Here is a 13,592-nt window from a genome sequence, read left to right on the forward strand (position 1 = left end):
ATTGACTCTGGTGCAGATTATAATGTTCTCTCGTTTGACATATGGATAGCCTTGGGACAACCAACACTTGTGCACATTCCTATTGACTTACGAAGCTTCTCAGGTGAAGATAACCCTATAGAGGGAAAATGTGTCATTATGATGTCCATTCAGGATCACCAGATGTCAGTTCCCTTTTATGTGGCTAGTAAGTCCAAGGCAGTGGTAGAGGCTGTTCTTGGTCGATTGTGGTTAAGTGCTACCAATTGTTCATTAGATTGGAAGAATAGACAATACAAATTGCAAATTGACTTTGATTGCATCTTGGGATCTGCTGCTCCACGAGTTTTATCATGTCTAAAGGGTGGTAGTTCTACCTTACACAACTCACTTTCAACATCTTCTCTTCAAGCTCCAAGACAAATGATGTGGATAATCGATGAGTCCTCAAATGAGGGCCATGGCTGGCATGTTCCAACTACTCTAGTCACTGCTCAAAGAAGGCCAAGCAAGAAGGAATTGTCAATTTGGCTACCCAAAGATGCGTACAAACTTGTACCATCTAGCCTAGTTGCTAAACCTCCTAAAAAGCATATTTTTTCCAAGCCTAAACCTCAGATTGTTACTCATTGGATCCCAAAACATGTTCTTAAAGCACAAGGCTATTATGAGGGTGCAACAGCACATTGGCTTCCCAAATGCCATGGTTTGCTAGAGCCAGAAGAGTGTATCAATAAGATTCCAAAAGCCACTCTCGATTTTTCATATCAGTGGTGCAAAGGAAATCAACACAACCTCTTCAAGATAGGATAGGTGGTTGTAATAGCACCTACAAATCTCCTTGTGTTGACCTTCCCCAAACATGTATTGAATCACCAGTTGTCCCAACTTCTCCTGGTTACACACTTCCACTATCAAGTTGTGTCCCTAAGACAAATCGAACTTTACATGAGTCTCCTTTGAGCATAGATTCTAGCACTTCACTGCCTAAATCCTCTTATCTTGCTCAAATTCCTCAACAATTGCTATCCTTCCCACCTCTTAAAAAGGACATACACAAAACCAAAGGTAAGGCATTAACACTACAATTGAAGCTCTTTGGTAGATCAGTGTTTGAATAGCCTCACTTTTACTAATGTGGTTCCTTATGCCTTTACAGGATTGTGTTCTTTTTGAGATGATCTTATCTACATTGTTTTTGATAGGGATTGTAATGATGGATATGAATGTATAAAGTTTGAAGTCTCTAAATTTCATTGTTCTATGCCCAGATACCTCTTGATGGATACTTGGCGAGATACATGTCCACCATGCATTGACCCTGATAGTACTCAACCTGAACATCGCGGGGGTTATAGTGCTCCTCCTTTTCAAACTCATTCTAGGTACTTTTATGCTCCCTTAGGTGAAAATTGCTGTGGGCATCACTTTGTCACTTTATTCTATCAACAGCGTCATCCATTTCTACATTGTCAAGAGTGTGCACGACTCGTATTAGGAGAAGCTTCACACATTTGCTGGCTATGCCGCTCTTACTTTCGATGATATGGCACGGGCTTAATGAAATAAATTGTGGGAATTACACCCCAACGCCATAACCTTCTTGATGTGAGAGTACCGGACCGAGGACCAAATCAACGTAGATTACCTGAGGAGGTTCAAGCAAAACAAAGGAGGGATACATGCATAAATGACTTGCAATCACCTATCTTGCAAGCCCTCCTTCCCCCAGCCTCAACAAGTCAATTTTGGATCACTATGAGTACCTATATTGAGAAGTTCCAAAATCGAAATTGTCTGCTTAACCTTCCCATAGAACCAATGCCATATTTTAGCGAGGAAGCACTCCTTCCTCTACCACGTTCTCCAGAGGCCGATTTTTGTACAGGGTTGTCCTTGCATCCTGAAGTGATTGATACCATCTTTCCAGCAGAAGTGGACACGGATCCACCACCAGTGCAAGGATAAGCTTATCAACTCCACAATAAGATCAACAAGCCAGGGCAATTTTCTCCCATTGGGTTTTTTCCCTCCGCTATATTTGGTGATTGGCACCAATAACAAATTTTATTCTTTTCTTTTCTTGTTTGTTAATAAGACATTTTGCAAAGATCTCAGCTAAACAAGAGCATACAAACACGCCCCAATAGTCCACCTACCGTGCACACAAATTAGGAAGGGGGGAGACATGCAATGCCTACAAAGAGCAAAGAGAAGCAATCTGCACAACATCAGCAATGCATCAATGCAAACGCACAACATCAACGCGAGCACTACAACAGGTGTATTCAAATCATAATCTTTTGTTCTTATGTGCTTTTCACTTTTGCATATATTGTTTGCATGTTCACACACAGTTGGCTGGTTTAAGTTTTAAATTAGTTGTTAAAATGTGGTGAGTGATTTCTAGATTCTTAGAGGACTTAGTAGAAGGTATTTCTATTTGAAGACAGTGTAGGATATATGCCAGCGGAGTATGCCAAGTTCTTATATGCTCTCGAAGTATATTAGTTATCCCCAGTGGTACGGCTAGGCATTAATAAAAAATTTACGAAAATCATGCCTTAAAAAATATATACAGACGTGTCTATAGCCATGTGAAATGCTTGGTAGGACCTTGGGTTGTCTTAGCACCTTGGGGCCGATGCCTTGGTTTCCATGGGGTGAACACTGACGTCTAAAAGATTCAGAAGAAGACCTTCAAGGAATCTATCACCTTGATAGATGTTGGTAGGACTCTGGGGTACATTATGGGCCCTCGAGACCGATGCCCTCATCTTCATGGGATACTCCTTATGTCAAAAAGAAAGAAAAGGGTCTGTCACCCTTGAGATACTTAGCGGCCTTTAGATTCTCTTTGCGGAGGTCTCTTGGCCATTGCTTGGGTCTCATTGGGATGGAACCTTCCTCTTTATTCATCTTTTACCCACACACCCAAAAAAAAGGAGGTCCAATCACCATTGCTCATATTTAGGAGTGGGGTTGCCACTTGGGAATAACTTAAATACTTGTAGGACATTGACACTGCGGTCATAACCTGTGGTGTACAAGCACACTTGCCTTTGCATAGCACTATCTACCACTTAGTCTCACTTTGACTAGTCTTTACTCACTTCTTTTAGCACTCTTTAAAACTCTAATCGGCCTTTCACTTGCATGCTCACGTGTGAGATTGTCATTGCTGGTTTTTTTTCAATAAAAGGCTTTACTTGTCTTCCATTGTTTTTTGTAGCTTTTGTTTCTACCGCGCCCAAGGACGTGCGCGATTTAGAAAGGGGAAAATGTTCCACGAGAACACTCACGGGAACACAGATTATGGAAGGAGGCCGGAAGCAATTAACGCGAGAGAGCGGGATTGTAGCCATGGGAACATAAAGATGCACATAATTTTTTCATATTTTTGTGCCGAAGTGCAATGTAAATCGTTTTAGGCCAATGTGGGCTCTAAATGAGAGTTCTAAGTGTATTAAGCAAGGCTCACTTATGGGGTTGTCCGCCCATGTGTGAAAGAGGCCTAGGGTTAGGGTTAGTGACATCTCTACAAAAGAGATGTTAGCTAAAGAAAGTGGACGTTTTTGCCATTCTCATAAGCTATTGAGTGAAGCTCTTGAGCTCTCAAGCTATGGCAGCTCTCTAACTCTCTCTCTATTGTACTCTAATGAGCATCAAGCTCCAATGAGTATAGCTCCACTTCTTTCTCTTAATCTGTTTTAGCATCATTGAAGTAGATTAATCTATGATTAGTTGAATGCTTCTTTCTTTCTCTTGTGTATGCTGAATGCTCGTAGTGTGTGTGTGTAGTCTCCATTGATGCAAGCTCTTGCCCACTTCATTGGCAATGAGTTATTCATGGATAGACTCTCTCTATGAGCTTGTGGGTTTGTGAATGTTACATTCTCTGCTTGCTTAAGCTTGTGGGTTAGTAGATGCACGCTTATGGGTTTGCAGGCATTAGGAAAAGCTAAGATTTAATCAATGTTTGAATGGGATTAAGAGATTGCTATGCATTGCTTGTTCTCTTGATTAGTGTAGTGGATTTAAGGGATTGAGAGATTGATTGAGGTGTTGAATGGTTGAATCATCAAGTGGTGGTTTGTGTATGTGAACTCTCCCTCATGGGATAAGCCTTCATGCACTAATTGGGTCGAGTCCTCGGATTGAGATTGTGTTTCTTAACACATTTGTTGATCGGTAGTACTCTATGAGCACTATATTGCACGGTAGAGAGAACCGCTCTACAAAGACCATTGCTAAAGTAGAGAAGCCAACAAATCTTGTACCACAGTAAGTGGTTGAAGCAAACAAACCCCCTATAGGCTAGAAAGTGCCGCCAAACACACATAATGCTCCCTAGGGTTAGTAGATGATGTGCATGATAGCACTTGAACACTTTGGAAGATTGAGAATGGAAATTCTAGGGTTTCTTGATCTCATGGGAAGAGGAAGAAAACCAGCAAATCCATGCTTCAAAAATAGGTCGAAATGGTGCTCTATATGTTGCTAAAAATGTCCCTGACGACCAAAGCCCCAAGGTTGTGTTTGCAAACAGCTCCTATGTGATGAACCCTAGCCATGGAAAGCTTGAGGAAAAGTGGAAGAGAAAGTAAAAATGTGATTAAAGAATATTAACCACACTAATCACTCCCATTTAGTTCAAATTCAGTCCACAACCTAAAAAGGATTTGGTCCTATGCTCAGATTTGGTCCAAGAACCATAGTCTTAACAAAAAATGTGCAAAAAGCAATGGATCCATGGATCAAAATACAAGAGCTCTGATACCAATTGAAATAGAACATCACTAATGCAAAATTAAGCAAATTTAAAAGCTAAGATTTGGAAAAAAACATTATATATATTAACATGCAATTAGCAAAAATCACACATAATGTCTAAGTGGTTTAACCTCCCTCCATGAGAATGTAAATAGCCTTCTATAAGCCAAAGTATGGTAGCTCAAGGCTCAAAGATTGATTCACATGTCAAATAATCAAAAGATACAAATGAATATCCATGATCCCCTTTTATAGTTAACTAAAGTTCATACTTTATTACACAAGCCTAGGAAAAACTCAAGGATTGGTTTTTCACACCCATGGAAACTCCATCTTATGAATAAGGAAATATTGGAGAGACCAAAACTATTAGTGAAACATAAAGAACATCAATGTGTAAACATTGAAGAATATCAATCACTCCAAACATCTAAATCAAACTTAAAAATTTAAAGTTTTCCATGTTGAGAAAGTCTTTTCACGTCTGTGAAAAACCAGGCAATTTTTCACGTCACAAAAAAATCAAGTTTGAGACCATATATAGATTACAAGGGTATGTCGTATACTTCTTACACAAAGAAAACACAATTTGCAAGGTTGAGTTTACACCGTGAAAAACTCACTAGTTTTTCATGCTCATGTGAAAAACTCATTAGAATGTAAGTCAGCAATCACAGTCTTTGAGTGGACCAGGAGAGTCCTCATCTAGTGGTTCAGTGATAGACCATGGAGTGGCAGGCTGCATCATAATACCAGTCCTACAAATGTGATCAGTACATCACATAAAGGAAAAGAGAAAGTGGTTGAGCCCCTTGGTATGCCTGACATTTCTGCAGGGCATTCTCATGTTGATGGAGAGTCTAGTGGCTGAGAGATGAGCCTTGATGAGGAGCTTGGTATACCAGCTATGAGAACACCTGTTGTAAAGAAGGCTATGGAAGCCATGAATGCAAAGCTGAGAGAAGTTCTGGGAGAGTGAAGAATTCTATGCAAAGGTTTACTTATGATGGTTATGTGGCACATCACTATGCATATATGGCAAAGGTTGTGCAGGTTGTAGAGCCCACATGCATTGATGAGGCTGTTGGAAATATGTGTTAGGAGAAAGCTATGGATGAGGAGATGGATGCACTATATGGAAATGAGGCTTGGGATTTAGTGCAATTGCCTGAAGGCAAGAAAGCCATTGGATGCAAGTGGGTGTACAAAGTAAAACATAACATGGATGGAAGCATAAACAGGTATAAGGCTAGATTGGTAGCCAAAGGGTATGCATAGACATATGGCATTGATTATGAGGAAACTTTCAGCCCAGTTGCCAAGATGGCAACAGTGAGAGTTGTGATAGCAGTGGCTGCATCAAAGCAATGGTCTTTACATCAGATGGATGTAAAGAATGCATTCTTGCATGGGGACTTGCAGGAAGAGGTGTATATATTGTAGCCACCTGGTTATGAGGATGTGAGTCACCGCGAGTATGTTTGCAGGTTGAAGAAAGCCTTTGTATGGCTTAAAACAAGCACCAAGAGCATGGTCTGACAAGATTTCTGAATATCTTGTCACCATTGGCTTTCATGTAGCCAATGCAGATTTCTCGCTGTATGTGAGACTGCTGTATGTGAGACACGGTGATAGAGGGGTTGTGCTTGTTGTCATCTATGTAGATGACTTGATCATTATGGGGGACCATGATGCAGAGATCTTTGATGTAAAGATCTTGCTTAGACAAAAGTTTGAGATGAAGGATCTGGGGGAGCTCAGATATTTCTTGGGCATTGAGGTGATTAGGTCACCACATGGTATTGGATTACTGCAGAGACATTATGGCTTGGACATGTCCAAGTATGGTATGACAAGCTGTAAGCCTATCTCAGTGCCATTGGATCAGAATGGCAAATTGAGTGCAGATTTCGGAGAGATTTTGGAGGATCCTACTATGTATAGGCGCATAGTAGGAAGCTTGATCTACATGATGATCACCGGGCCAGATTTGAGCTATGCTGTTGGGTTGGTGAGTCAGTTTATGCAGGTTCCACGAAAACCGCATTTGGATGCATTGAGACGCATATTGAGGTATGTGAGGTCTACTTTGCATTGTGGACTGTTTTATGAAAGTGGGACAGAGATATGTGTACATGGGTACACAGATGCTGATTGGGCTAGTAGTATCTCAGATAGAAGATCTACTAGTGGCTTCATGTTTTCTTTGGGGAGTGCTCGTGTGACTTGGAGCAGCAAGAAGCAGCCTACGATTGCTCTATCCAGTACAGAGGCTGAGTACAGAGGAGTTGTTATGGCAGCATGTGAGGTAGCTTGGTTGAGAAAGCTACTTGTAGATTTGGGTCTATCAGTGGATAGACAAGGTGTCATTTTCTGTGATAACATTAGCAGTATACAGTTGGCCAGGAACCCAATTTTTCATGCTCGCACGAAGCATATAGAGGTCCACTACCATTTTGTCAGAGAGAAGATCTTGGCAGGATACCTTGACCTTGTTTATGTCAACACACAGGATCAGGTAGCTGACATCTTCAACAAAGCATTGGGTACAGAGAAGCTCCGCAGATTGAGGGCTTCTTCACTTGGTGTACATGAGATGGAGTTGAGCTCGAGGGGGAGTGCTGAGATATCGAGCTGGTCTAGTGAGGCGGTGGACACTGAATGACCCGCATGGGAGATAGGCCCCACACTTACACCACTGGCATGGTTGGTGAGATCATGGGTGATATGTGGCCAGTGGGATGACAGGCTATGTGATAGCCATTCTAGAGACAGGCATAGTTATAGCGCCAGCTCATTTTAGTTGGGTTCACACCATAGAGAACCCTTGTATGTATTTGGTTGAGTATCTTTTCATATGTGTGTATTCTTATCTTGTATATGGTGTGTTGAGTGTTGAGTGAAGAAGAAGTTTTTCAATCTCTCACCTTGTGTGTTCTCTATTAGGGTTTTGTGAGTGTGTGTGTGCTTGCAATAGCTCAAGCTCTCTTCTCCCCCCCTGCATCTTTTCAAAGCATGCCAAACATGCTTTTCCACATGAAAAGCATGTCAATGCAAGGCCATTGGATGTCGTACATTCAGATGTATAGGGACTGACCAAGATTGCTGCAACATTGTAGGTTGCAGGTACTATGTTACATTCATTGATGACCACATTAGGAAAGTGTGGGTTTATTTCATGAAGGAGAAAAGTGAGGTGTTTGCTCACTTTCAGAGATTTAAAGCCTTTGTCAAGAAGGAAAAAGGCATGCAAATAAAATACCTAACATTAGATGGTGAGGGATAATATTTCTCCAATGAGTTCAGCAATTTTCTAAGAAAGCAGGGAATCAAGAGCATACAGGTACACTCCGCAACAGAATGGTGTTGCAGAAAAGAAAAATAGGCACATTGCAGAAGTGGCACGTGCCTTGATGGATGAAAAGAATATGCCACATTACTTTTGGGCTGCTGAAGTAGTAGCAAGTGCTGTGTACATTATGAACACTACACTCACTACAACTATTCATGGTATGACTCTTGAACAAACGTTTATAGGCATAAGACCGGATGTGTCTCACTTAAAAGTGTTTGGGTGTATTGCATATGTACATGTTCCTGATGTGTCTCACTTAAAAGTGTTTGGGTGTATTGTATATGTACATGTTCCTGATGAAGTAAAAACAAAGCTGAATCCAAAGGCAAAGAAATGTATCTTCATTGGTTATGCTATGGAGCAAAAAGGTTATAGATGCTATAAACCTACCACTCGTTAGATGCGAGTAAGCAGAGATGCTATCTTTGATGAGATAAGTAGATTGTATGCACCAGTAGTGAAGGCAACACAAGATGTAGATGTAAGAAGTGCTGATGTTGCACCACATGTAGAGCAATCAAAAGTGATGAGTGAACCTGGGGAGTCCTCGAGCAATGGATCCAATGTTAGCCCATGGTCAGAGGCACGATAGGTTGAGAAATGTTGCAGGTACACATGTAGCATGGAAAGGGAAGGAAAAGGTAGATCAACCTTTTGTGCCTGATCTATCACAGTAGGTCACTCATATGTGCATGGTGACTCTAGTGGCTCTAACTAGACCATTGATGAGGATCTTGGCATTCCCTCTATGGTTACTCCTAGTGTAAGGAGAACCAGGCCTATTTTGAGGACACTTGGCACTGATCGAGGTGTACACTTGTCTAAGAGGGTTAGATACCCTGTTTATAGGCTGAGATATAAGATGGATATACATCCCATCAGTATGTAGACATGAGATCTACCAATGGTTTTATGTTCTCATTTGGGAGTGTTGCTGTGAGTTGGAGCAGTAAGAAGAAGCCAAAAGTTGCCTTGTCGAGTATAGAGGCAGGCTACAGGGGTGCTACTATGGAATCTTGTGAGGTAGCTTGGTTTAAGAAGCTACTTTTGGTGACATGGGAGAGCCCATGGATAGGGCAGTTGTCATATATTGTGACAACATAAGTAGCATGCAGTTGGCCAATAACCCAGTATATCATGCTAGAATGAAGCACATTGAGGTGCATTATATCACTTTGTGAGGGAGAAGGTTCTAGTAGGAGATGTAGATATGGTATATGTCAACACAGAGGATCAGGTGGATGACATCTTTCACGAAGGCATTGGGCACAGAGAAGCTCCACACGTTTAGGAGCTTACTTGGAGTGCAGTGTGTGGAGTTAAGCTCGAGGGGAAGTGTTGAGATATTGAGCTCAACTAGTGCTACGATGGACATTAATGACCCGCTTGGGTGATAGCTTGTGCATCTACACCACTGGCATGGTTGGTGAGATTATGGGTGATATACGGCTAGTGGGATGATAGGCTGTGTGACAACCTTTTTGGATTACTAGAGACTGGCATAGTTATAGCGCTAGCTCACTTAGTTGGGTTCACATTATGGACCGAACCTTGTATGTTGTAGTAGTTGAGTACTAACCCATATAGTGTGTACTCTTATCTTTATGTTATGTTGGTTGAGTAGAAAAGAAGAAGATAGAAGAAAATTCAGCTATCCATCTCTCTCTTGTGTCTTGCTCTCTCTTGTGTGTGTGTGTTTGCTTGCTAGGGTTTGAAGATAGAAAAAATTAAAGGTAATGTGGGGGAGAGGGAGGGCTTCAAACTCTAGCAAGCAAACACACACATTATCTTCAATTTGTTCTATCTTCAAACTCTAGCAAGCAAACACACACATTATCTTCAATTTGTTCTATCTTCAAACCCTAGAAAGCAAACACACACACACAAGAGAGAGCAAGACACAAGAGAGAGATGGATAGATGAATTTTCTTCTATCTTCTTCTTCTCTACTCAACCAACATAACATAAAGATAAGAGTACACACTATATGGGTTGGTACTCAACTACTACAACATACAAGGGTCGGTCCATAATGTGAACCCGACTACATGAGCTGGCGCTATAACTATTCCAATCTCTAGTAATCCAAAATGGCTGTCACACAGCCTGTCATTTCACTGGCCGCATATCACCCATAATTTCACCAACCATGCCAGTGGTGTAGGTACGGAATCTATCACCCAGGCGGTTCATCAATGTCCGCTATAACTAGTTGAGCTTGATATCTCAACACCCCCCCCCCCCCCCCCTTGAGCTCAACTCCACACACTACATTCCAAGTAAGCTCCTAAACCTATGGAGCTTCTCTCTGTGCCCAATGCCTTCATGAAGATGTCAGTCACATGATCCTCTGTGCTGACATATACCAGATCTACATCTCCTGCTAGAACCTTCTCCCTTAAAAATGATAATGCACCTCAATGTGCCTTGTTGTAGCATGATATACTGGGTTACTGGCCAATTGTATGCTCTGCTCATGTTGTCACAATATATAACAATTGCCCTATCCATGCGCTCTCCCATGTCACCAAGTAGCTTTTGAAACTAAAGCTACCTCACAAGCTACCATAGTAGCACCCTTGTACTCTACCTCGGTACTCGACAAGGCAACTATTGGCTTCTTCTTACTACTCCAACTCATAGCAACACTCCCAAATGATAACATAAAACCACTACTGGTAGATCTCCTATCTGCAATACTACCAACCCAATCAGCATTTGTGTACCCATGCAATTGTATCTTTATACCAACCTCATAGAAAAGTCCATAATCAATTGTGGCAAGCTCCTCATCAAGGCTCTACTCAGAGCCACTAGAGTCATCATCCACATATGAGTGACCTACAGATAGATCAGGCACAAAAGGTTGATCTACCTTTTCCTTCCCTTTTTGTGATACATGTGTACCTGCATACCATGAACAAGTGCAGTGAGTGTCCAATTCATAATGTACACAGCAATTGCTACTACTTTAATCCAAAAGTAATGTGGCATATTCTTTTCAACCATCAAGAAACATGCCACTTCTGTAATGTGCCTGTTTTGCCTTTCTGCAACACCATTCTATTTACAGAGTGTACCTACACGTAAACTGCCTCTTGATTCCCTGCTTTCTTAAGAAATCGCTGAACTCATTGGAGAAATATTCTCCCCCACCATCTTATCTTAGGCATTTTATTTGCATGCCTTTTTCCTTCTTGACCAAGGCTTTAAATCTCGGAAAGTGAGCAAACACCTCACTTTTCTCCTTCATGAAATAAACCCACAACACTTTCCAAGTGTGGTCATCGATAAATGTAACATAGTACCTACAACCTATAATTGTTGCAATCTTGGTCAATCCCCATACATCTGAATGTATGACATCCAATGGCACTGACATGCTTTTCATGTGGGAAAGCATGTTTGGCCTGCTTACCAAGTTGGCATGCTTCACATACCTGATGCATACCGTCAACCTTAAACTTTGGCAAACCTACAACAATATTTTGGGCCTGCATAGACTTCAGTTCACTGTACATTCACATGACCAATGCGCTTGTGCCATATGCCAAAATCTGCGATGACACTTGTTCCATGTGCAAACATGGTTGCCTTTATCTCAGGCATGTTCACATCCAAAGTAAACATCCTACCATTTCTGTTACCCTTTGCAACCAAGCGACACTTATTTTTGAAGTCTTCCACAAAACATGCTTGAGGATTAAACCTCACTTTACAGACCTTGCTCAACTATATGTCCAATAGAAACCAGGTTCTTTGTAATATTTGGAACATGAAGTACATCAGCCAAGTACTTCATTTTTCCATCTTGCATAGACAATGGAACTTTACCAACATGCACAATGGGATGTACAGTATCATCACCTGTTTCTACATAACCTAGTTTTTTCATTTTCTACATATCTCTAAACCACTCAGCATGACTGGTCATGTTGTTAGAGGTGCCAAAATCCATAGACCATATATCTTGAGATCCTGACACATCCCCTCTTATGAAACTAAGCATCTGTTGCATCACAAATAGCTGCTCAATATTGTCATCATCACCTCCATGTTTTCTAGAGATGATGCACAGTTGCCTTGCTGCAACTTCCTACTTTTAATTTCATTCTGCTTTTTGTAGCAATCCTTTGCCATGTGTCCTAGTTTGCCATAGTAATAGCACTCTATGCTATTTGCAATTTGATTTCTTTTCCAACCACCTCACCCTCTTTGTCTCCCCCTACCTCTAGACTGGCCTCTTCCACCTCTGTATGATTGCTACTGTGAATCATTGGACTGTTGTTATCCAAAATTTTGATTTCCTTGTCAACCACCACCTTGGCTTTGACCACGGCCTCTACCTCTGCCTCTATCTGAATTAGAGTAAAAGGCCTATTCCGATGTGTTCTTGCTTTGTGAAGAAGAATCCTCATCTAAAGCCTTTTCTTCTATGATCGCATAGATATCAAGTCTCGAAAGTTGGGAATATAGTTGGGAATATTGTCCCTAACTGTAATGGAGGTCTTGAATGGCTTGTACTCTTTGCCAAGCCCATTTAGATAGACACTCACCAATTCATCATGCTCACTGATACATTGATAGACCCAAGGGATTCAACAATGCCCTTGATCTTTAAGGCATATTCATTGATGGACATGCTTTTCTTTTCCACAATATGCAACTCTTGCTTTAACTGCAACTTCCTTGCCTTTATATTAGTCTGGAACATCTGAACCAGATTCTACCATACAACTACTGGAATGTTTGCATCCTATATGTGTCCTATCATAGTGTCTGTGACACTAATTGAAAGCCAGTACATGACTTTTCTTGCACCTTGATTCCAATCCTTAAATGCCTTTATATCTACAAGAGTGGCATTCTCCTCAGATAACTCTGAAGGCTCCTTATTGTCTCCTTCTGCATAATCCCAAAATCCTTTACCCATTAGGAAATTGGTCATTCTAAACTTCCAAAAGCATTGAAGTTATTCTTATCCATCTTCTCACTAACAAGCTGATTAATTCCGTAGACATGTTTTCCTACAACAATTAAATAATCTACAAATAGACAACTTCTGTATGCAACTGTAATACAGCAGTATCTCCTGCTGCAACAACAACCGTACTTCAGCACAGCCTGTGTGTCACCAAATGCGACCAGAGTACATGTACATACACCCAGTATTAACAATACATGTGCAAACCTTGTCTGCACTTCCAAAATATACTGATGCACTATAATAACCAGATTTTGAGCAGAAATAGTTCTCTACTAGAACTTCGAGAAAACTGCTAATAATACACTGTAATGATGAGACGGGGCCTGTAACGTATCCGAAATGCAAATATGGCTGAAAAAACATTGCCCATGTCCATTAGGACACCCTGTAGCTCCTCTCTCGCAAAGACACCTCAATCGGAGATGTGTAGCTCCCAGAGCTACTAAAGGGGTGTTGTACCTAAACCAAGAAGGGAAAAGAGATGATGGTGATCTTACC

This window comes from Cibotium barometz, chromosome 38, assembly GCF_041138505.1.
Source record: "Cibotium barometz isolate CiBa-2024 chromosome 38, ASM4113850v1, whole genome shotgun sequence".
NCBI classification, from domain to species: domain Eukaryota; kingdom Viridiplantae; phylum Streptophyta; class Polypodiopsida; order Cyatheales; family Cibotiaceae; genus Cibotium; species Cibotium barometz.